The 25041-nt window shown below is 33.9% G+C and overlaps 1 protein-coding gene across 43 annotated transcripts in view; it reads left to right on the top strand.

Annotated features, from left to right (window-relative positions):
* The window catches only part of LOC144288107 (uncharacterized), a 128095-nt gene that overhangs the window by 53553 nt on the left and 49501 nt on the right, over positions 1–25041 (top strand). For 27 of the 43 annotated variants that reach the window (XR_013356063.1, XR_013356058.1, XR_013356081.1 and 24 more), the window contains 2 exons: positions 9411–9474; positions 13325–13444. The exons of 8 other annotated variants lie outside the window; for them this stretch is intronic. The gene's annotated coding sequence lies outside the window, so the exon portion shown is untranslated. 8 more of the 43 variants (XR_013356074.1, XR_013356065.1, XR_013356076.1 and 5 more) reach the window with 6 other exon arrangements.

The following is a 25041-nucleotide window of genomic DNA, read 5'->3' as shown; positions in this document are numbered from 1 at the left end:
TAGAAAAAGAAATCTTTTTGATTGGTATTGTACTTCTACTGTAGACTGGAGGACAGTTGACTTTTCAGAAAGAAATAGGTATCATTTAACTTCTTACAGATTTATAAGCATAGAAAATGTCACATTTCTAACCTTATTTCCTCTCCCTTATAAATTTCTAATCAAACAGCCTTTCTTGAATATTGTCCAGCATCTTTTAAACAAAGGTCATTTGCTATATTTTATAACTAGAATGTTTTCTGTTGTCTGTTCTAGGTAGTATGTCTGCAGTTCTCTTTAATCCTAGCTATTAAAATGATGCTTTGCTGATTTAACAATACCCAGAAAAATGGGTAAATACTGACAGGAGTCAGTGATTCTGTATGATTATGTGGGTATATCCCTTCTTCTGTCATTCTCTTAGGTTTATTTAATGCCATATTTTTTAAGCTGTTCCCCACATGTGGAATGTGGATATTCCAGAAGTTGTAGAATATTGGTGTTTCATATATTTGATGCTGTCAGAATTAAATAATGGCAGTGTTTTTATATATTGAGTTCATTTTTATATTTTTGTTGCCTAACATTCAGAAATAATATTTCTTTCCATTTTTTCTCACTTTTTCCTTTTTGAGCTGTGTTTAGTTTTTTTTACATTGCAATTTACACTTAAATTATATATTTCTGTTATATATATTTTAAAGTTAAAATAACTAGATATATCATTTGATACTAAATGAAATAACATCTTTAGGTACACTGTCAGCAGTTTAGATCATTGCTTCTTTTGTAATCTACAACAAAAATTTTGAGACACTGACTTTCCAAATAAGAAACAAGATAAAGCAGAAAATTCCCCATTCAATACTGTCATAGTTAGTACTATAAACAGAAATCATGGAAACAAGTTACCTTGTAATTCAGAAAACTTACTATTTGCTTATTATCAAGAACCAGTCTAATAAAAAGAAATGACAAAAATTGTTTCTCACATTAGACTGATTATCTAGATAAGTTTTTAGAAATGTTATCAAGTGAGCAGTAGAATAGCAATGGCATGTAATCATACCATATTAGAAAATATTGTCAGTTCTTATATTATAAATAATGTAGGGGTACCTCTGTAGCTTAGTCGATTAAGTGTCTGCCTTCAGCTCAGGTCATGACCCCAGGATCATGATCCCAGACTCCCTGGATCAAGCACCACCACCCCACTTCGCCCTGCCTTTCAGGTTCCCTGCTCAATGGGGAGTCTGCTTCTCCTTTCCCTCTCGCCCCTCCCCCCTTTCTATCTCAAATAAATAAATAAAATCTTATAAAGTAACGTAAATGTGGGGCTGATGAAAAGCACTACAGATAAAGTAAGAATGTTGTAATCAGTAGGGCAATTGGTAAATGGCAAATGACATAACATCTGTTGTGTTTTCAATGAAAAATGTAATGCTTTTGGTATGAGTCACTAAATATAGCTGAAAATTCGGTTTTTAACATATTCGTGATTGAAATTTACTTGTGTAAATTGCTGTCTGTGTGGCACCCATGAGGAAATTTTAATTATCTTGAATAATTTTATAATGTGAATGCTTCTGGGAGAAATATTTGTGCCAAAAGAGATAAAAAGAACAAATTGCTCTTTTGGCAATTGGATTAGTAGTAAATGATGTTTACAATCAAAAGAAAAATTTATAAGGGTGCCTAGGTACTGTCAGCGTTTGGTGGTAAAGAAGGCTTGCAAACTTTACTAATATGATCAACTGATGTTAATTTTGTTATATCTATCAAACCTAAGCTCTTAAAGGGGTATGTTTTGTGGTTTATGAACTTAGAGAAAATTTACAATATGCCACAGCCATTTTCAGTCATTGTTCAAATAACTGCTCTTTTTGAGAGTTAGTGTAAAATCAGATGCCAGTTGTTCCTGTCCTTAAACTCTTATATGTGTTTGACATATATGTATTTGACAGAATGATTTAAATGATTAAATCTGATCTTCTATCTATGCAAGGCTGTGTTTCTGCTCTCAACCAAATTGTAGCCATAAAATTTGAATTTTAGTGCTAAAATTATAGAAAGGAGTTGGATTCATTATTTTCCCACCTTGAGTAACATCTCAGTTCAAGATGGATGATTCAAAGAATAATAATAGGGAATTTCTTTCTTTCTTTTTTTTGGGGGGGAATTTCTTATTTATGAAGTTACCTTTGATGTTTTCTTAGGAAAATGAAAACAAGGCAAAATTTAATAGCACAGACCTTGCTTGAATGGAAAATAAACATACAAATACAATAAATTTGGCTATGCTAAGAATTTCAAGGTCTAAGCATAAATACAATAGGTAGCTTCCGTAGACTGTTCAATGCAGTCTGCCCTTTGCCTCTACCTTTTTGCCTGAAATTTGAATTTTCAAAGTGATTTCCATGTAAAATAGGAATAAATTGAATGCAGAATTGAAATAGATATTTTAGGGCAGCCCCAGTGGCGCAGCGGTTTAGCGCCGCCTGTAGCCCGGGGCGTGATCTGGAGACCCTGGATCGAGTCCCACGTCGGGCTCTCTGCATGGAGCCTGCTTCTCCCTTTGCCTGTGTCTCTGCCTCTCTCTCTCTCTCTCTCTCTACATCTCTATGAATTAAAAAAAAAAATTTTTTTTTTTTTAAAGAAATATTTTAAGTTGTCCGCAATCACACCTCACTTTTTGTCTAGACTATTAGTTTCATGCTCCCTGTTATATCCGGTAAATAAATTTCTTAAAATTTTTTTCAGTTTCATTTTATTTAAATTGTCTCAAGTTATTTCTTTATGCCCCTCATATTTAATATCCTACTGTCAGAACTTAAATGCAGTTTGTCCTCCAAATCCTTAAAAAGACAGCTTAGTAATAAAATATACTGAAAATTTCTAAAGTCAATTCTTTTAAAGATTATTTGAGAGAGAGAGAGAACATGCAGAGGGGAAGAGAGAGGGAGAGCCTATCAAGCAGACTCCTGCTGAGCGCAGAGCCCCACATGGGCTCTGTCTCACAACCCCGAGATCAGGACCTGAGCCAAAACCAAGAGTCAGCTGCTTAACCAACTAAGCCACCTACAAGCCAGTTTTTTAATTAGCCTGTATTCATTTTATTTTAATCCTCAGAGTATTAGAATAAGAACCATTAATAGATAATGATATAGATTATGTTAGTTATAATAATTGATAAAAAATAAAATTCTCATAAGAGAGCAATATAATAATTGATAAAAAATAAAAATTCTCATAATTTATTATTCTCATAATAAATTCTCTGTTCAGTATATAATTTCATCCTATGGCTCTAGATAGGTTTTCTAAAAATAGTTTTTTTTATCTTCTCTGTAGGGTAAATATACCTAAGTCCACTGGTTCTCAGTATGAATGAGATCATAGTATGAGATGAGTAGTGTCAGTAGTATCCTGGATATTCCACTTTGGATCCGCTACATTTTGTTAATATTGCTTTAAAAATATTGCATATAGAACTGAGTATACTCTGTGGTTTGAGTACATATAGTCTGTCTTCTATGAATAAGAGGTCTGTTAATACATCTTGCCTGATTCCACTAACTTTCTCATTGTCAGCACTGTTGGTTCATGTTGAGTCACAATCCACTGAAACCCTAAGTTTATCCAAAGTATGTTTCGAAACCTACCGTAAGTTTAGATTCAGCAGTCATTTGTTAAATTACCTAGTCACTACTAGATGTGCTTATAAAAGTTTAAATTTGTAGAGTCTTAACAGAGCTATAAACTGGGCATTAATAACCCATTTTTACAAAAAAAAAAAAAACCTCAAGGCTCCGTGTACTAAAATAACTTACCCAAGATTCATAAAGGATAGAGCCAGGATTCTGTATTGGGTCTTCCAGATTCAAATTCACTGTTCTCTATCATTGTTGCCTCAGTGAATTACTTCTGCTGTTTATTATATTGATAAAATTGAAAATGCAAAAAATTGACTAGTAAATCCTTTTGCACTCATGATGATTTTAGAGCTTTAGGAGACATGCCTAGAATGTTTAATGTTTTTATTAACTGCAATAATGCCTTATGTTAACTAGATGAACTGAAATTACAGCAGCACAAGATAGAAAGTAAATATGCCTCAACAAAATGTTAATGGAATCAAAATTAGAGTCACAAATTACTTACAAGGAAATGAGGGGGAAACCATTAACTTATCTAAAATTTGTATCTTTTTTTACTGTATTTTAAAATTTTTATTAAATTTAATAAAAATTTAATGTGAAATGAAAACTTAAGGTATTTAAAGATTTCTGTTTACTCAGATTCACATTCAAGTTGACTTCTTAAGCCAAACATGTATTGTCTCACCTTTCAAAATGACTATTTTTTCTTAGAAGATCACTTAAATGAAAAGTTGATATATATTAAAAGCTTAATAATTAAGAGCCCACAGGCCAGGATATAAATCACTACACTTGGAATTAAGATTTTGATAAAGATGAAGGACAAGAGCTGAATGGTTGTTTTCTAATCTTTGTTTGGTTCTGCAATCTAGCCAGTAGTCCTCTTTCCATATCTAGTTAGGGAAAGTGGATTTTCTTTTAGCCAGCAAACTTGAAAGCACAATTTAAGGGATGGAGGTACTCTAATGTTTGTAGTGGACTAAAATTAAAATATAAGAGTAGAGAAATGGCGTGAGCCATACCAGGAAATATTGGTACATAGTTAATCCAGTTTGAATGGTTGATAGGTATGAAATAACTAAGCCAGTTATGTGCTAAGCACTGTACTCCATACTGAGAATAATTTTCTCTATTCCAAAGTTTCTTACAAATGGGCAATTCAGTATCAGCCAGAAAGGTTGAGGTAAGAATACACTGGAGAAGATAGACTTAAGTTGTCCTCTAAAGTAGGGATAAATGGAAAGGGGATTAGTGAGTATTTTAGCCTCCAGCAGTAGCTTCAGTGGAGATTCAAAGATCAGGCAGTAATATATAACTTGGGAGAGGGAAGAACTGGAAAATGATTTATTAAAAGTATAAGTAATATTTATTCTACTTGCTACGTACCTGGTGGCCACAGCACATGCCTATCAGTTTTTGTCCACTCATAAATACTTCCTATGCTTCTCTAACCTATAGGAATCCTTTTTTCTTAAATATATAATTAGTCATTTTTATAATAACAAAATGAATAATAACCCCTTACTGTTTCTCCTAAAATTCCTGATTATTTGAGAAAGGTCCATATACTATATTAGGTTGTGATGTCTCTTAAAAGAGAGATATACACACACACACATACATACATACATACATACACATGTACATGCTTGCACACACACACACACACACACACACATTTATATAGCCTGACTTTTCTGGAATAAGTTGTCTAGAGTGCAATCCACTTCACAGTTTCTAAATAATCATTAATTTCTCCATCAAAAAAAAAATCAAGGGGATCCCTGGGTGGCGCAGCGGTTTAGCGCCTGCCTTTGGCCCAGGGCGCGATCCTGGAGACCTGGAATCGAATCCCACGTCAGGTTCCCGGTGCGTGGAGCCTGCTTCTCCCTCTGCCTATGTCTATGCCTCTCTCTCTCTCTCTCTCTCTCTCTCTCTCTGTGACTATCATAAATAAATAAAAATTTAAAAAAAACAAAAAACAAAAAAAAAAATCAAGGAAGTATAGACACGGTTTTCTCTTTACCTCAAAACTAGGTTTTTTGGAGTATAAAACAGGCTTCTTGGATATATCTGAATATTATTTCAGCTCAAGTCATGATCCCTGTCCTGGGATGGGGCCCCACATTGGGCACTTCCCCCTCTCCCTCTGCCACTCCCTCACCTGTGCTCGCTCTCCCAAATAAATAAAATTTTTAAAAATAGAGTGTTGATGCCAGATTAAGGTAAAAAAATCTAAAGCAATGTACTGATACATAGTGGGTATGTCTAAACAAAAGAGCAGAAATATTTTCATGGCATGTATTAGCATCTGAATATCTCTAACATGTGACAGTGGAAACCCTCTGTAGATTCAAAGAAATTTTTAGTTTAAAATAACCCCTTCTTGGAAGCATATTATAAAACCTTCTTTAGCATCCCCAAAGTAGATGATCATTATAAGTGGAAAGGAAGAATCAAAATTTATCAAACTGGGATCCAAATTGTTGTATTACTGTCATTGAATACAAGTAAAGAGAGATTTATCTGGCTGGAATTGCTCCATTGACATTATTCAATTTGTTAATATATTTAAATCAAGAATTTCCACATTTTTCTGGAGTGTGGAAAGATATTTTTGCTAATAAGTTTACAGGCCTTCAAGTAGAAAGTAGTTCTTTTTTATTATCTCAGTTAAAAATAGAAATGAAAATAGTCAAAGATCTTCCTCTGAAGGTGTTTATTAAAACATCAGTGATAAAATTGCAATAATCTTTGAGATGAAATTAAGATGAGAGAAATTGTAGCATTTTTGTTGATAAAAATGATCCAGTAGAAAGACTAAAGATGCAAGAGAACATGCTAGAAGAATATGCTATTAAGTAAGCAAAGAGAGGATAAAATCCTGTGTATAAGAAAAAGTTTATGCCTTATGAACAGTGATTGTTTATCCATTATACAGAAAAGGAAGAGTTACATGGGCATAGATATATGAAGGTAAATAAATGTGGTAGAAATTGATAAAGTTCTTTTCTAATAGTTTCTGTTAACATGAATGAAAATGGGGACGAAAGGGGACATAATGGATATTTGGAGAGAAGAGATACCTGTTTGATTGTTTTCTAGAAGAATGAGAAAATGAATAGACCAAGGTTGCCAAATAGCTTCTGAACCAATTTTAGGTATAAAGGATTTATAAAGTAAAATTATTTCTGGTTGCAGATGACATGATCTTATATGTAGAAAACCCTTCATTCCAAAAAGAAAAAAAAAAAAAACCTGTTATAACTAATAAGCAAATTCATTGAGGTTGCAGGATATAAAATCAACACTCAAAAATCAGTGGCATTTCTTTGCACTAAAAGTGAACAACCCAAAAAGTAAATTAAGAAAAGTTATATTTACAATAATATCAAAAAGAATAAAATGCTTAGTAGTAAAATTAACCAAGATGGTAAAAGACTGTACACTGCAAAATATTGGTAAAAGAAATTTAAGACACAAATAAATAGGAAGACATCCCATGTTCATGTATTGAGAGTCTTGATATTGTTAAGATGACATTCAATGCAGTCTCTGTCAAAATCCAATGATATTTTTTATAGGAACAAAAAACTGCTCTAAAATGTATCTTAATGAATCTTAAGGGACATGAAATGGACAAAACAATCTATAGTCACTATGGAAGACAGTATGGCAGTTTTTCAAAAAATTAAAACTAGAATTAATCCACAGATACCACTTTGGGGTTTATACCCAAAAGAAAGCAGGACTCAAACAGATAATTATATACTGTGTGTATACGAGCAGTTAATCATCATAACCAAAAGATCAAAACAATTTATATGTCCATATAAGTGGCAAACAAAATGTATATACATAAAATTGGATACTACTCAGCTATAAAAAGGAAAGAAAGTCTGATATATGCAACAACATGGATGAACTTGAAAAGCTGTATTAAGTGAAATAAGCCTGGCTCAACAAATATTGGATGATTCCATACATATAAGGTACCTAAAATAGGCAAATCTATCAACACAGAAAGTAGCACAGTGGTATCCAGGGGCTGAGGCGATGAAGGTATGGACAGTATTTAAATGGGTAGTTTCAGTTGGTGAAGATGAAAAGGTTCTGGAGATGGCAGGTGGTGATAGTTACACAACAAATGGACTTAATGCCACATAACTGTATAAAATGGTAATCTTTATGTCATGTGTGTTTAACCACAATTTAAAAAAAATAAAAACTGACACTCTTAGTGTGAAGTTTTGTTTACAAGACTATAAAAGTGATTTTCATTTTGCAGTATTCACATTTATTTCCTTCAAGTTTGGCATCTTTGACTTTGTTTAAAATGTATAGAATTGGGGGTGGGGGAGAAGGAAGGAAAAGGAAGAAGATGGGAATTGAAGGGACCAAATGGATTTCTTCCTGATTTTGGAGGAAATGTTCACTTGATTTTGGAGCTATCATGTATCTGTTATTATTATGTATATGTATACATGAACTACATATATGTATATATATACATGTATACATGAACTATATATATATACACACACATACTGTGGGGGGGGCAAAAACAATATATAGTCTTGAATAGTAGTTAATGGTTCCATCTTATGTTTTAAATGATTTTAAATTCTTTCTGAGAAGGTACTGTGTCTGTATACTACTGTACTAACTAGTGTAACGACTGGGACGGTGCCTGGCACATAGTAGATGTTCAATAAGTTTTATTAAAATAAAAAAGTACATATATAAACTTTGTATATTTGAAAATGTCATGTTTACATTTTTTGTTTGGAAAGTGGATTTGTGGAAGAGGATACCCCTAAAGAACTGTACCTTAATGTAATTGATAAATAGAAATATGTATTGTGTATTTCTCAAGTCATTTCAAACATTTATTTTGGTTACATACTCAAAATTGTACAGAAATTTGAAATAGTAAGAGAGCAGAGTAGTATGCTCAGATTAGCTATGTATATTTTTTAGTAATGGGGAAGATACAAAAAATGTGGAATATAGAGCAGTTATGCTTTTGTAAACAAATACGAGAAGAAGGGCGGATTTCACTGCACACTTCCTTATTCTGTAATAGGGGTATCATAGCTTTAGCATGGCCATTTTAAAGATGAGAAAACTGTAGCAAAAGGTCGCCAAGCCTTGAACTAGAATGGTGATAGTTCTCTGGTATCTTTTAGAGAAGTGATTGCATTCCTATATCTAAGTAAGTGGAAACTGTTTCAGAGTATACTTCCTTGCCTAGTGAAGAGTGAAGGTAGGTAGGATATAGGAAGATCAAGAGCCACAAGATACCAGTTTTATTTTTCATCTCTGGATACAAACTTAATACATCTTTCCAAAGCTTTGTAATCTGGAATTGCTTTTTTTTTTTTTTTTTTTTTTTTTTTCTGAGAGAGAGAGATTGGTGTTGGTAGGAAAAAGGAGAATCTTAAGCAGGCATTTCCTTTAAACGTGTATTTATGGGGGTCCTGGATGGCTCTGTTGATTAAGGTTGATTTCGGCTCACGTCATGATCTCAGGATCATGAGATGGAACCCTTTGGGCTCTATGCTGAGCATGGATCCTGATTAAGATTCTCTCCCTGTGCCTCTCTCCTTCCTCCACCCTGCTCGCTTTTGCTTTTGCTCTTCCTCTAAATAAATAAATAAATGTATGTATGTATGTATCTTTTCATTTGCCAACTTAAGTTTATTGAAACTGAACTTCTGTATGTCATTTCTTATTTTTCCCTTGATACGCATTCTTACCTACTTGCTGAAGAGGTCTTTTGAAAGGTGTACCGCAAGGAATGAAGTGCCATCTGTAAATTAATGCTTTTACCAAGGTAAAGACTAAATTTTATTTGTGTTTATAAAAGGAAAAAGTAGCTTCTGTATATTTAATGCATTAAAAAATTTGATCAAGTATTTAACTGTATTGGCTTATTAAGTTGACTAAGAGGGGAAAATGCTTTTCATTTCCTCCTATTACACATCTTTGTGTTCCTAACCTATACCAATGTGCTTTGCACATAGTAGGCTTTTTTTAAACATTTGATGGAGAAATAAATTTTATTATGCTACTTTAAAGCTTCTAATAGCTAATTATGCATACTTTGTCATTTATAATCTTTAAACTTGGATTTCTTAACATATTCTCTTCTAAAAGAAAAAGACTTTCTATCTTCAGGTGCTAATGTGTGTTTTAAAAAACAAAAACCTTGGAGTAAAGTAGCAGCACATAATGGTTTGTGGATTTTGAAAAGGTGCAGGCCATATTGTGCTGCCTCAAAAATACAAGGATCTGATCTTCTGAAGAAAATATATTTCTTTTTATTCATAGCTCTTATGATAGTGATGTCAGCAGTGCCTTAGCAGCACGTAAATATTGGCGTTAAGATTCTAAAATTATCTCCAGTATTAACTGTGCTGCTGAAGTAAGGTTGGCCATACTCTACAGTTTGATATTTTATAGTATAATATGTTTTACAGTTTAATATGTCTTAATGTGTCTTAATATTATTGATATATCTTCACTTTTATTGATAATTTCAATATTATTGATAATCTTGTGATGTTTAGTATTCTATAAAAATAAGTACTAACATTTCGGATATATTATATTTGTACTAAAGTAATACATAATTGCAGGACACCTGGCTGGCTCCATTCAGAGGAGCATGCAACTCTTGATCTCAGGGTCATGAGTTCGAGCCTCATGTTGGGTGTAGAAATTACATACATATATTTTTTAAAATAAAATAAAATCTTTTAAAAATAGAGTAAAATAATATAATTGCAATTTCATAATTGTGTTGAATGCCATGAAGTGGTTATTGAAAGAGCTTATACAGAGTCAAATGTATTTTAATGCATATCATATTTAATGTAAATACTGAAATTTTTTCTTCCAATATTTTCTCCTTTGTTTCCCTAGTAAAATGAAATTAAAGATAATTGTTTATCTCACCAGTAAGTGTGTGTTATAAAATACACATTCTGAACAGAACTTAGGAAACAGTTTTTAGTAATGTTTCTGATTATTTCCTTATAAGGGAAAAAGGAACTATCAAAACATATGAATTAAATTCCTGAAATCCTGGGTCTCAGAATGCTCTCATAATCATAATTTCAAAGGTAGGAAAGACCTTGCAGATGACCAGCCTATTTTTTTGGTTAGCTCAGGAAACAGAAACTCAAATAATTTGTCCCACACAACAGATTACAATCTTAATATATGCCTTCTAATTCATATTGTTTTTTCCTCATTTTTATTAAAATGTTTTTCTAAATCCTTAGCTGAAGATTTTTGACAAGTTAAAAATATAAAGGCCTTGTTTGACTTTTTTTATATCCAATATTTAATTTCAGAGTAAAAATTGTTATAATAGTTATTAATTTTATAGATACAAACACAAGTCAAAATTTTTACTTTAAGATTAGAAGGAGGGATCCCTCGGTGGCACAGTGGTTTAGTGCCTGCCTTTGGCCCAGGGCACGATCCTGGAGACCCGGGATCGAGTCCCACGTCGGGCTCCCGGTGCATGGAGCCTGCTTCTCCCTCTGCCTATGTCTCTGCCTCTCTCTCTCTCTCTCTCTCTCTCTCTCTCTCTCTCTGTGACTATTATAAATAAATAAAAATTTAAAAAAAAATTTAATTCTAAAGATTGGAAGGAAAAAGTTTACCTTCTTTTTATTTTGTTGTTTTATTAAGTCATTAAGCTAAAAATTAATATTCAGGATAACAGAGGTATGTTTGTGTAGTATACTACACTTCTGGCCTCCTTTTCTACAAAGAATATCTTAATCTTTTCAACTGTATCCAAGCAGAAAATCTACAGAATAAGAGCAGTTCTTAACAAATCATTTTCTAATTATTGCCGCTTTTAGAAGCTCAAAAAGTATTTCAAATATAATTTAAGGAATTGGGGGATCCCTGGGTTGCTCAGCGGTTTGGCACCTGCCTTTGGCCCAGGGCACGATCCTGGGGTCCCGGGATCGAGTCCTGCGTCGGGCTCCCGGCATGGAGCCTGCTTCTCCTTCCTCCTGTGTCTCTGCCTCTCTCTCTCTCTCTAGAGGTCTATCATAAATAAATAAATAAATCTTTAAAAAATATATTTAAGGAATTGTATTCGATGATCTTCTGTTTAAATTATCATTTGAAGGTAAAGAAACTATATGATAAACTGTTTTAAGAACAGTTTTTCCTATGCAAAAGAATTTTCTCTCAAATAAGTAAGCAGCATATCATATATATGATAGCTAGAATTAAATGCCAGCTTTTACATGGAAATATGTATTGCCTTGGTGTTTTAAAAATCATTCATCAAGCTCTTAACCTGTTTTCCTTTATTTCAACTATTTTATAAAAAGACTATAACAAATAATGATAATTTTTAATTCCACTGAAAGGATTCAGGATTTAACATCTCAATACTTAGAAATATCTATTGAATAAACTACAAAGTTTGTGTAGTATTTTCCAGAACAACTCAGGAATTTGATTTCTTTTTTCTGTTTTTGTTTTCCTAAGTATATTTTGACTTAATTTTGGGAAATTATATTTAATCTAATCTGAATGACAGAAAACCTGGATTTTTACATTTACTAGGTGAATCTTTGTATTTAACTCCTCCAGATGTGAAGAAGGAACATTTGGGGCTATTACAGCTAAATGAAAACTTTGCTTGTCTTAATCCTGAGAATAGATTAAAGAAAACTTGGGACGCCTGGGTGGCTCAGCAGTTGAGCCTCTGCCTTTGGTTCAGGGCATGATCCCAGGATCGGGGATTGAGTCCCACATCGGGCTCCTTGCAAGGAGCCTGCTTCTCCTTCTCCCTCTGCCTGTATCTCTGCCTCTCTCTGTGTCTCTCATGAATAAATAAATAAAATCTTTTAGAAAAAAAAGATTAAAGGAAAATTGAAATATTGGTGAAGTGCAAAACTATAGAAAAACTGTTACATTGAAATTTATTGTAACAGCATACAACTTCTTTCCAGTCTCTTACTAAAGAAGAGGAAATGGCCTGTCAGTACCTAATGAAACACATTTTAGGTAATTCGGCAGAACTGGTAGTTTTATTTGTATGCGTTAATACACTTCCATCTTTGTGTAATTTTGAACACATAAAGAGAAAATAGTAAAATAACAGACCCCTTAATAACCTAAATTTGGCTATTTTACAAAGAAAAAATAGGATGTATGTTAAATTTCATTTTTTCCATCTTTGGGAAAAATCCTCATCTTTTTCATTCAGTTTCTTTTTAAGTTGATGCAAAATAATTTCAATATTTAGCATATTAAATCTTATGGATTGAGTTTGGAACTAACTCAGAGGACTCAGGCAAGTATGCAAGAGATAGAGGAATATTTTAATAGTTGAATAACTCAATTTACATGCTATATTTAAATGCAGATCTCTTAAGATCACACATTCTAATAAGTGATAGTAGTTATGAAAATTTGGCCTTAGACTAAATTCTGTACTTAACCATAAAGGTTTTCTTCATTCAATTATATATCTTTTTAGTTGTTATAGAAATTACATGTTTGTTAACCACAAAGTATCATTATGGATGCATGCTCAGGTTAGTCATAATTGGATTAGCAAGATTATACTTTCATAAACCGTGATCTCTAAGTTAATGATTTATTTAGAAGTTGACATTCTAAATCAATTTTTTTTCCTTTTGCAGGTGGATATTACTATCCTTTATTCATCGAAAACGTTTTATTCTAAGTGTTAATTTCTCATTGAGTATTGACAGAAAGGAGAAAAATTAATGTCCCAAACTTTTGAGATAGATTTGGCTCTAGTAAGTATTTAGACATGTTATTTGCATACCTAGGAGAAGAAATGAGAACATCATGATTTCCAGCTAAAATTGTTTATTTTCTTACCTCTGTCAAAGGATTTCTTGTAATTTCTATCTTATTACAAATAACTTAAGCCCCTTTAATGCAGAATTAACTCACCAGAAATGTGAGAGTATATGTTCTTGCCTTGTTTGTTTATAAATATATATCTCACAGATTTCTGATATTTTTTAAAGCTATATACAATGAAGAAAATATTGACAAAATAAGTTTAAACCTTTTATGTTAAAGTTACTGTGCAGGGTGACAAGTTAGTTGCTTTTTTTTTTGTCCCTATTATACTGAAATTAAATTTAACATTTATAATATCTATTTGAGTCTATTCCTTGATTACTAATACATGGAATTCATGCAAAAACTTTTATGAGTAAAATACTTAAATTAGCATTTTAATAATTACAGGTCCCCCTTAATTCTGTGGAACTTTGATATTAATTGTATCCTTGTGATTGAACTTCTGTGTTTTGAAGAAATGAAAACTACCTGGAAAATGTTATTGTTTCTATCATATGCTGTAGGTTAGATTTTATTTGAGAAGTTGTGCTGAGAAAGAAGAACTTTTAAGCTACTTTTATATAAAATGTTACTCAATTTGATTAACTTGTAATCTAAAAGTATTTTTTTAATCTTTGTTTTATAATTTAGCCACTTACCATGGATTATTCTATTAAGAAATATCTTTAGGAAGCGGTAGGAATTTAAACCACCTCAGAGTTTATTTCCACATTTCATTTTTAGATTTTGGGATTGCTTATATTCTAGCATTTCAGGAATATAAGTTCTTACGGTACCACTAAAACCTTTTTCTTTTTTGGACTTAATGCATATGATAGTAAATTATAGGAGACTTTTTTAAGTTTACCAATCATCAATTAAAACTGCAATTTTGGCATGAAGCAAGCAAGAGTATTTGTTGTCCTGTAGTATAAGTCAAGAAAGTTTAAGTACATCATTTCTTAAGAGAATTTGTAAACTTTAAAATACTTAATGTAGATTTTTATATTAATATGTTTATATTTTCATGAATATTTTGTGGCAGTGTGAAAATGCTAATGTTTGACAGGGCGCATTAAAAATAGACTTGAAATATTTATATAAAGAGAGGTACAAATTTATTCTATGTAAATGCTAAAGATCAGCACTAAGCAAAACATAAATTTCTGCCCTCATAGAGATTACTGTCTTGGGAGTGAGGTGAATGTAATAGAACATAGAAAAAAACCTGAAAAGTACTATATATGTGGTGTGTCAGATGATAATGAGTTCTATGTAGAAAAATAATGCAAGGGAGGGGGGTATAAAGGATGGAATAAAGTTGTTTAGAATGCAGGAGAGAGATGTTTTTAAATATTACGTCTCAGACATGGTATTTAGACAAAGATTTTTAAAACGATAAGGAACAAATCATTAGGTTTCTGGGAAAAGAGCCTTTCAGGCAGATGAAATAACAACTACAAAGATTTTGAGGCTGAAGCATTTTTTTTTTTTTAAATTTTTTATTTATTTTATGATAGGCACACAGTGAGAGAGAGAGAGAGAGGCAGAGACACAGGCAGAGGGAGAAGCAGGCTCCATGCACCGGGAGCCCGACGTGGGATTCGATCCCGGGTCTCCAGGATCGCGCCCTGGGCCAAAGGCAGGCGCTAAACCGCTGCGCCACCCAGGGATCCCCAAGGCTGAAGCATTTTTGGTGTGTACAAGGAATAGCAAGGAGATCTGGGTGGCTATGATTAAATATACAAGAAGAGATTCATAGCTTATGGAATCAAAGAGTTTATAGGGGCTAGATTTTATGGCTGTTTAAACTTTTAGCTTGATCTACAGATTTAATTTTTCATACATCTTTAAGAAAAGCTTGAGAATGGTATGTGCTTCAGCCTATTTGACCTTTGTAGGTAGAACAGTATTTTTATGAATCTGACTCAGGGTTAGAGTTTAGGTTTATATTTAGAATATAAACAGAATGTTTAAATAGTTGGTTAATAGGTACATGTGTGATGATTGCATTTTTACAAATTGTGCTTTGATGGCTCTGAAGTTGTTTTCCACTTGATCAGTATACCTTGTCAAAGCTAAGGGCTCCAGGAGATACTCCAGTGCCTTACTCATGTTTGTCATTTACCCAGACGAATCACTGCCATCTTGGACTCCTTCCTTCTGGAAGTGCTGCCATAATTAAGGATTTCATTATTTCTCACCTGTTCTGTAGCTTCTTATCTGAGGAGTTCTTTGCCTATAATTGTTTCATTCGTTATAGTATATATCCCACTAATTTAATCTTCCTAAAACACTACTTTTGCTTATAGGATAACAGTTAAACTCCTTAGCTTATACCTCATGAACTTTCCCTGACTAATCAAGTTTTTCCATTTTTCTGCAAGTGAACTAATCTCGATCCATTTTTTTTTTTGCCTTTATTTATGCCATTTCACTGACTGCCACTCTCCCTCAACTAATTCTTATACATGCTTAGAAATGAGCGAGACCTCTTATGTGTGGTAAATGTTTCCTTACTTTAAAAATATGGTATTAGGGCAGCCCAGGTGGCTCAGCGGTTTAGCACCGCCTTCGGCTCAGGGCATGATCCTGGAGACCTGGGATCAAGTCCCACATCGGGCTCTCTGCGTGGAGCCTGCTTCTCCCTCTGCCTCTATCTCTCTCTCTCTCTCTCTCTGTGTGTGTGTGTCTCCTGAATAAATAGATAAGATCTTTTTTAAAAATACGGTATTATCCCTCCTTCTTGTGATATGAACACTTTATATCCATAGTTCTTAACCTTTTTCTCTAACTTAACACACCTGAGGGACATAACACTGAGGTCATTAATTGGACCTCATTTATTAATCCATATTAACCTTTTAAATGTATTAACCATATAAATAAAATTTTTAAATTTTATGGGATGTCTGGGTGGCTCAGCGGTTGAGTGTCTGCCTTTGGCCCAGGGTGTGACCCTGGGGACCCGGTATTGAGTCCCACATCGGGCTCCCCAGAGGGAGCCTGCTTTACCCTCTACCTGTGCCTCTGCCTCTCTCTCTGTGTCTCTCATGAATAAATTAGTAAAATCCTTTAAATTTTTTTTTTTTATTTTATAAACAAAATGAAGAAAAGCAAGTGGACTAAGATGCCCAGAATTTGAAAACTTCAGCCTAAGTATCAGGTTCCAAAGTTTAAATACTAATTTTATGCTGATAAGTAATACAGTTGGTTTTTTTTCCCTCAGTTACATGAAAAATTCTTCCCTTCTCTCCCTCTGGCCCCCTCTCTCCCCCTTCCTTCCCTCCCTTTTTCTCTCTGTCCTTTTCTCTCTCTCTCACCTATTAATTGAGTATGGACCAGCCAAAGACATCTCTAGGATTTTAGCATATTTAAAAGAATAATAAATTATTTTAATTTTTCAATATTGTAAAAGCAATAAATATTTTAAGAAATAATCCATGTGTTTATTATAGTGTTGTTTATAATATTAAAAATTGGGAAGAGTTTTTAAAGTGTCCAGTAATAAAAGCTGATTAAATAACATGCTGAGTGGAATACTGTGCAGGTATTTAAAATAATGCAATGAATATTTAATCAGCTAGAAATTGTTCATATTAAGTAAAGATATGTCAGATATTATGAACAGCCTCCTTAGAATACATTTACTAAACTGTTATTACTGGTTTACTATGGGTGTGAAACAAATCTTATTAGGGTGAGGAGGTGAATCATATTTTCATGATTATAAATAAGCATGTATGATTTCTGTGATTCGAGGAAAGGGAAGTTTGTTTTTTGAAAAGGAGAAAGAAATACTTGAAAAATAAAAAAAAGATTATTTGAAGCAGACTTAAACCACATAATCCCCTCCGGAAATCTGTAAATGGAAATCCTACTGGGTTCAGGAACTTTAAAAGTGATAATGAAGAATTAACTATCAGGGAAGAACTGAACAACAGATAATTTCAAAAATTAGGTAATTTTAAAATCAGCTGTAGGGGAACAATCTGTTTTCAAAAGAGTATTGAAAGGAACTCAAGAATCACTTCTTGAATTCTTTGTTGTGTGGTTTCACTGTCATTTCTCCATTCTTCCAGCCCCCAAAACCTCAAAAGGTAAGTATGAAAAAAAATCTATTTTAATTTTGAAACCATATTAATGAACTATGTAAAGAAAAATCTAGTTTTATGGTTATAAATACTTAACAGCAATTAAACAAATTTTCAGATCTAAAAATTAAGGATATTTTCCTGTTTTGGGGGCACCTGGCTGGCTCAGTCAGTAGAGCATGTGACTTGATCTTCTGGTCATAAGTTCAAGCCCCACTTTGGATATAGAGCTTACTTTAAAAAAATTATTTTTCAATAGGAAAAAAAATTTCCTGTTTAAAAAGATTTGTCTTAATTTCTTCTAGCATAAATGTAACACATAGGCATAGAAATCTTGGAAATGGCAAAAAAAAAATTCTGTTTTTAAAAATCACATTTTTGGGGATCCCTGGGTGGTGCAGCGGTTTAGCGCCTGCCTTTGGCCCAGGGCGCGATCCTGGAGACCCGGGATCGAGTCCCACGTCAGGCTCCCGGTGCATGGAGCCTGCTTTTCCCTCTGCCTGTGTCTCTGCCTCTCTCTCTCTCTCTCTCTCTGACTATCATAAATAAAAATTTTTTTTGAATCACATTTTTACCATCCAGTAGCAACTATTATCAGCTTTATTCCCTTCTAGTTGCATAATAGGATTAGCAAATTTTTATTTCTTAATCCAATTCATAACTATACAAGGGATAGAAATGTAGAGCATCTCCCTCTAGAAAAGAGAGATGAGATATGCTTCTGGCTAAGAAATTTTACATTTCTAAAACATACCTTAAACTACTAATTTTATAATTTGTTCCATAATATTTTACTGTAGAGGATCCCTGGGTGGCTCAGTGGTTTAGCACCTGCCTTTGGTCTGGGGCACGATCCTGGAGTCCCAGGATCGAGTCCCACGTCGGGCTCCCGGCATGGAGCCTGCTTCTCCCTCCTCCTGTGTCTCTGCTTCTCTCTCTTTCTCTATTATGAATAAGTAAATTAAAAAACAAATCTTGCCTCCAGATTATGGTTCAGAACGGTTTAAGAACACAATCCAGAGAGGTTTTCAGATAAAAATTTTCAAACGTGCACAGTAAAAAAAAAAAAAAAAACAAATCTTAAAAAAAATATTTTACTGTAAAAATGCTTTAAATTTATTAACTTTTTTTCTCATGATTAGCAAATTTGAACAGATGAGAAGATACATCTTGTTGACCCTATCTGTTCCTTTAGCACACCTTCATGCCAGCCCCAAGGGTACCTTTCCATAGTGCTCAGAAGCATCTGAAGCATGGGAAGTCACTGAAGTTTTTTTTAGCAGGAAAGTAAGAAAAATACTGAAATATGTGTAATACTGGGTCAAGATTTGCTCAAAGAGAAATCTAAGACTGATAAATTGTGAGTTTGTTTCTTTTGTATCCCCACAACCATATCAAATTTATCAAAAGGCTGAGCTGTTCTAAAATTGTGGGATTTGTATTTGGTACTCAAAAAGCATTAACAATTATAGACACTTCAGTTCAAAACATGGCTAAATGAATATGACACAACTGTATGAATTCATAGTGTATGACCTTTCTGTTGATCTATTTAGAATGTAAGCAAAAGTGGTATGTCTTAACTTGTTTTTCTCACATGTAAATATTTTATAATTTAACTAAAACTCTTAATAGTAAATTAGAACAGTTTAGAACCTGAAAACTTGGCTAGTAGAATAAAGAAAATATTTTCGGGAAGCCTAAAATTCTTACTTTATTTGTGGAAGGGAGGGGTATTTGTCACCAAAACAGGCCTATGGCACAGATTTCAAGTCAGACCCTTTGTTGTACCAGTTTTGTCAGCGTTTTAGTGGTTTATTGCATCCTTTGGAAAAAAAAAAAAAAAAAAAAACAGGAAAACCACCCATAGGTAAAGCCTCAGGTCCATAATAAATAAGCTATTGTACCATTTTTAAAAATTAATGGTTCTTAGATGTGTTTACCTCTAAAATTCAAGGAATTGGGACCTTTAAAAAGTGTTGACTTACTCATTTTAGAAAATTCTACTAGTTATACTCTTCAGGAAACGTTTATGGTGTTTTTATTATACTTCCTATATTCATTAAGAAAGTAAATCCCCCCCCCCAATCCAAAAAAAGAGAATTCCTTTAGTGTACTCTTATTTTCAACAATACCAGATGGTCTTGGTTTGTGGATAGCCAAGTTGGATAATTTAATTTGGAATTTAGGTAGAGTTTGAACAGATTTCAAAACTAGCATGAAAACGGTTTATTTAGGGTTAACCTATTATATGCTAATAAACCTATTATATGCTAATAAACCCATAAACCATCGTGGTTGGAAGTCTTGGTGTGTATGGCTCATATCAGGATACATGTAGAATATGGTGTGAACCAACTAGAGTGCATTCAGAGAATTGAAAATGGGGTGTTCAAATATCCTAAGGAATGGATGAAGGTATTGAGAAACTTCTTGAAAAAGAGAAGACAGGGCAGCCCAGGTGGCTCAGTGGTTTAGCGCTGCCTTCAGCCCAGGGCATGATCCTGGAGACCCGGGATCGAGTCCCACGTCGGGCTCCCTGCATGGAGCCTGCTTCTCCCTCTGCCTCTGTCTCTGCCTCTCTCTGTGTGTCTCTCATGAATAAATAAATAAAAATCTTAAAAAAAAAAAAAAAAAAAAGGACAAGTAACAATCTTGAAGCTTGGGTATTTTGTTTTGCACTAAAGAGCAAAACCAGAAAGATCGAGTTTCAGAGATGAAAATACAGCTCCTTAAAACAAGCAAGGGCTTTTTACCAACTTTGAATGTGTGCATTATGGAAGTGGACTGCTTTATCGAGGACCTCAAAAGTGATGAAATGGGAATGAGGGGGGGTAGTTAGGTTTAAAGATACTATTTGAAATGAAGAAAATGAATACATCATCTTAACTCCTTTAAAATACAAGAGCATTTGTGCTAACAAAGGACAATTTTTGATTAAAGAAAGTGATAGGGAAATGATGGAATTTTTTTTGTTTTGCTTTTGGATAGTTTCTGCTGATAATCATTGTTTAAACAGACTTGACAATGTCTAAGGAAGGTGCCCTAAGAAGTTCAAGATTTCCAGAAACATGTCACTTGTCAGAACTATGAAATAAATGAAAATGTTAACTTATCAAATACTAGAGTTGGAACATAATATTTAAATACTAAAAGCTTTCATAGGTTGGCATTTGTTTTCAAGAAGGATAACTTTTTGAAGGCTATTGGACAAATCTGGTATAGAACTAGATTATTAAGTTTTCATTTTCCTCTTAAGACCAAAAGAGAGAAAAGTTGAAAAATACAGATAAACTTACAGGAAGGAATTGATTCTACAGAAATCTTAATTGTACATTTTAGTTTGAGATGAGTTATCAACCAGGCATTCTTTGATGTTTATATTTTGTGGTGCTTGTATGTTCATAAGACTGCAGGGCCATGGCTTGGACTTAGAATTACCACTCATGGGATTCTCTTTTTGTAGTAAAATATAGGGGGATCCAGCTTCAAATAGAGCTTTTCATGTCTCACCAGGCACATAGTAGGTGCTCAGTAACTTATTAAATGGAGTGTTCCCAGGAGGATCAATATCACTCTGAAGTTGGCAGTGGGGTCTAGTTGATTCTGGCATCAAATATGCAGGAAATGATTCTGTAGTATCTTTGCCAGTTGTTATGGGGCCAAATCATTGTTGAGACAATGTTATGGCTTGGCTAAGATAATTTTATGACATCTTTTAATCCAGGCCTTTAAGAGTTTTTATAGTTAAGTACTTTTTCAAACTACTCTGGTTCTCTTCAAAATTACTTGAGACATTATGGATATGAGATAATTGTAAATACAATAATGAACGTCAACTGTGGCACATTTTTTAAGGTGTATTTACCACTCTGGGAAATAAACCAATAATTTTTTATTGTTTACATAATTTAGTGAAGATGACCCAAATCAAATTTTAAAGTATTTTAATACCAAAGGGTTGGTTTTTTCAAACTGCATATAGAAACCAAGCTTTAGATACTGCTATTAGTGATAGAAATAACTGTTAGTACATTCACTGTCCTTTCCCAGAAACTTTTACATTTTGTAACCCACTTAAGTCTCATAAGTACCTGGTGAGGGAAGTTCATCATTACCCCTGTGTTACAAGCAAAGAAATGGGAGTTACAGGAAAACAGTATGCCTGATGCCACATAACTTGTAAGGGGTGGGGATGGCCAGTTACTCAAGTTCAGGTGGTTTGATTGCAGATATCATGCTCTTAGTAATTATATTTACAGCTTCTGTCCTATATTAAGAGGTAGAGGAGATAAAATTAACAAACATTAAGCACTAAAATGCTAAAAAATAATACGGATACCTTAAAGATAGATTTGTATGTGGAAATATTCTACCAAAAGCAGATCATTTTCTCGAATATTCCATGATGGTACTATTGTCCCACTTCAGGGAGACATGTTCTTAGAAGTGTGTTTTGGTGAGATTTGACATGGAGTGTGTTTGTATGGCCCACGGACATACACGCAGGTAAATGAATTCAGTCAGCTTCAGCATAATGGCATAGTCCTGGGTAAACTGCCCCCACCTAACTGTCCAGAATAAAGTCTACACAACCTATGTTACACCTGGTTGTATTGTTTTTAAGGCAGTAAAGCATCAAGCACCATTGTCATTTCAAACACGCTGTGTATCTCTGGAAGCTCATTAGAATCTAAGAAAAACAGACCTTTTGTAGCTAAAAGGCTGCAAACTATGCGATATAAATTGTGACTTGTTTTGCAGATAATCCCTAAGCTATCAGACATATTATTTTCTTTTCTTTTTTTTTTTTTTAATTTTTATTTATTTATGATAGTCACAGAGAGAGAGAGAGGCAGAGACACAGGCAGAGGGAGAAGCAGGCTCCATGCACCGGGAGCCCGACGTGGGACTCGATCCCGGGTCTCCAGGATCGCGCCCTGGGCCAAAGGCAGGCGCTAAACTGCTGCGCCACCCAGGGATCCCCGACATATTATTTTCTTAGTATTTCCTATCAATTTAAAGAATTGGACTTCTGGCAGGGCTTAAAAAAAAATAAACTTCATTCTGTCTCATTGAGCATTTCCAGGCAGTATAGCAAATGCTTACTCTTAGCTTTTAGAAACCTCCTCAGGTATTAGCTTAGAAGGGCAACCTCCTCTCAGCCTCTCCACATACACACGGAACATAGTCCCTTTTCTGTACTATCATCCTCATAACAAGTTTTTATTGTTTATCTTACATCCTACTGTGATGATTTTCCTATTTCTCTGCTGTTGGGCCATAAGCCTAACAGGCTTGAGTCCAGAGACTGTGTATTAACTCTGCCCATTTATGACTAATGTAGGATGTAGAACTGGTGGCCTCGCCTAGCACCAACACCAGTAACATGGTAGTTCCTTTCCTTGGTATGTAATGATCCCGATATTGGGCCACTCAAAACCACTCCCTAGGCAGCCAGAAATTAGATCTTGCTTTTCAGTGGAAGTCTCTCAGTCTCAATTAGGTCAAACCTATTTATAGATCACCAGGATCACAATTTCACCAAAGGATCAGAAGGAAAGATAAATTAGAAACATGAAATGATGTTTGCCAGGTAATAAGAGTTTTATATGTGAAATAGTTATTTTGTAAGGGCTCTTATTTCTCATTATCTCCTAGGTAACATAGGCAAGAAAAACTTTGACAATATATCTGATGTAAGTCTTAAGAAAAATTGTCTGTAGCAGGCTGAAATGGATTCCCAGATGTTCTTTCTCAGATTTTACAAGAAAGCACTATGGAGGTCAGGAATTTCAGTTAGCTTCTCCAACCTCTCAAGATTCAGGGTTTTAAAAGTTTTAAGTACTTTAAAAAGTATTAAAATTACTTAATGGCCTTTTGTTCCCACTTCATCGATGATCTGATTGACCCTATAGTAGTTTGCTTAAGACAGCTTTAAAGTCCAAGTCAGCCTTGCTTAAGCCGATGAAATCATACAAGCTTGTGTGTAAGAATCTGACCAGAAAGCTCTTTGTAACTAATTCTGTTTCTACCACCTCAAGAAATAGATGTGTTCGTTTGCATCCTTACCTGAGATCTGGGCGTTCCTCCTTTACCTAGCACTGCGTTTGTGTTCATGCTACTCTCCCTCCCAAACCTTGCCTGCCTCAACTCCACGGTACACAATCCTGAACCCCGTCTGCCTAAACCTGTGACCTTCCAATGCTCTGCTCTGCATTGGGAAATCTAGTTTCTGGGCTCTACTTTCGTTTGAGGGCCCCAGGTATATTACCAAACGAATCTTAATAGCTTGTTCACTATACAACATAGCCTCTGTTGCTCTTCATAGTTAATCCACCCAAACTAGACATAACCTACCTACCTTGTCAAATATTTAGGTGTTTTATAGTTAACAAATGAATTCCTTGGTAACTTACCGAACACGTTTGCTACTCTAAAACTAGTTTTCATTTTTTGATCACTTTTCTAAAATAAACTTCTCGCCTCCAGAGAATACTCCATATCCTCCTCATTTTTTTATTTTATTTTTAATTTTTATCCTCATTTTTAGACAAGTAAAAAGCCTGAGATATCCTTGCTTTAGAATAGGATTTTGATATCTAGATTCTAGATACAACACATGGCACAAAGGAAGCATGAGATGGTGAAATCCTCTTACAACCTCATCTTCAATCCAGGCCTGCATATAGTAGTCCCCTCTTATCTTTTGGGGATATGTTCCAAGACTCCCAGTGGATGCATGAAACCACAGCTAGTACTGAGCCCTATACATACCATGTTTTCATATATATATATATATATATATACACACACACACACACTCATGGTAGAGTTTAATTTGTAAATCAGGTACAGTAAGATTGACAATTGCTAAGAAAAAAAAAACCTACAGTAACAATAATAAAAGTTAACCTAAATGTGGTCCCTCAAGATACGTTGTACTCACCTTCGTGATGATGTGAGACGATAAAATCCCTATGTGATGAAGTGAGGTAAATGATATAAGCCTTGTGATGTAGCATTAGGCTACTATAGACCTGATACTTCATCAGAAGGGGATCATCTGCTTCTGGACCGCAGCTGACAGCAGGTAACTGAAACCATGGAAAGCCAAGCCAAGGATAAGGGAGCCTACTGTAGTATTAGCCACGGAGGGGTCTAAAGTGGTTGGAAATTACTTTTTCTAGCTAAATTTACTATTACTATCATTTTGTTTCATTTCCTGTCTTAGTATGATAATCTTTTTATATAAAATTGTACTGTTTGCATCTTCATAATTTTAATTTATTCATGTGTGGACTGTAGTTTTAAAATTAGTGATACCTGATGTTACTTCTAATAACCATTTCCTTACACATATAAAAGCAACATTAAAACTAAACTGAAAACATATCTCACATAGTAGATATCCAGCAAACATTTAAATTAATATTGAATGAATAAAT

This window comes from Canis aureus, chromosome 17 (genome assembly GCF_053574225.1).
Source record: "Canis aureus isolate CA01 chromosome 17, VMU_Caureus_v.1.0, whole genome shotgun sequence".
NCBI classification, from domain to species: domain Eukaryota; kingdom Metazoa; phylum Chordata; class Mammalia; order Carnivora; family Canidae; genus Canis; species Canis aureus.
Note: the sequence above shows the minus strand (reverse complement) of the source record. Positions and strands in the feature narration are given on the sequence as shown.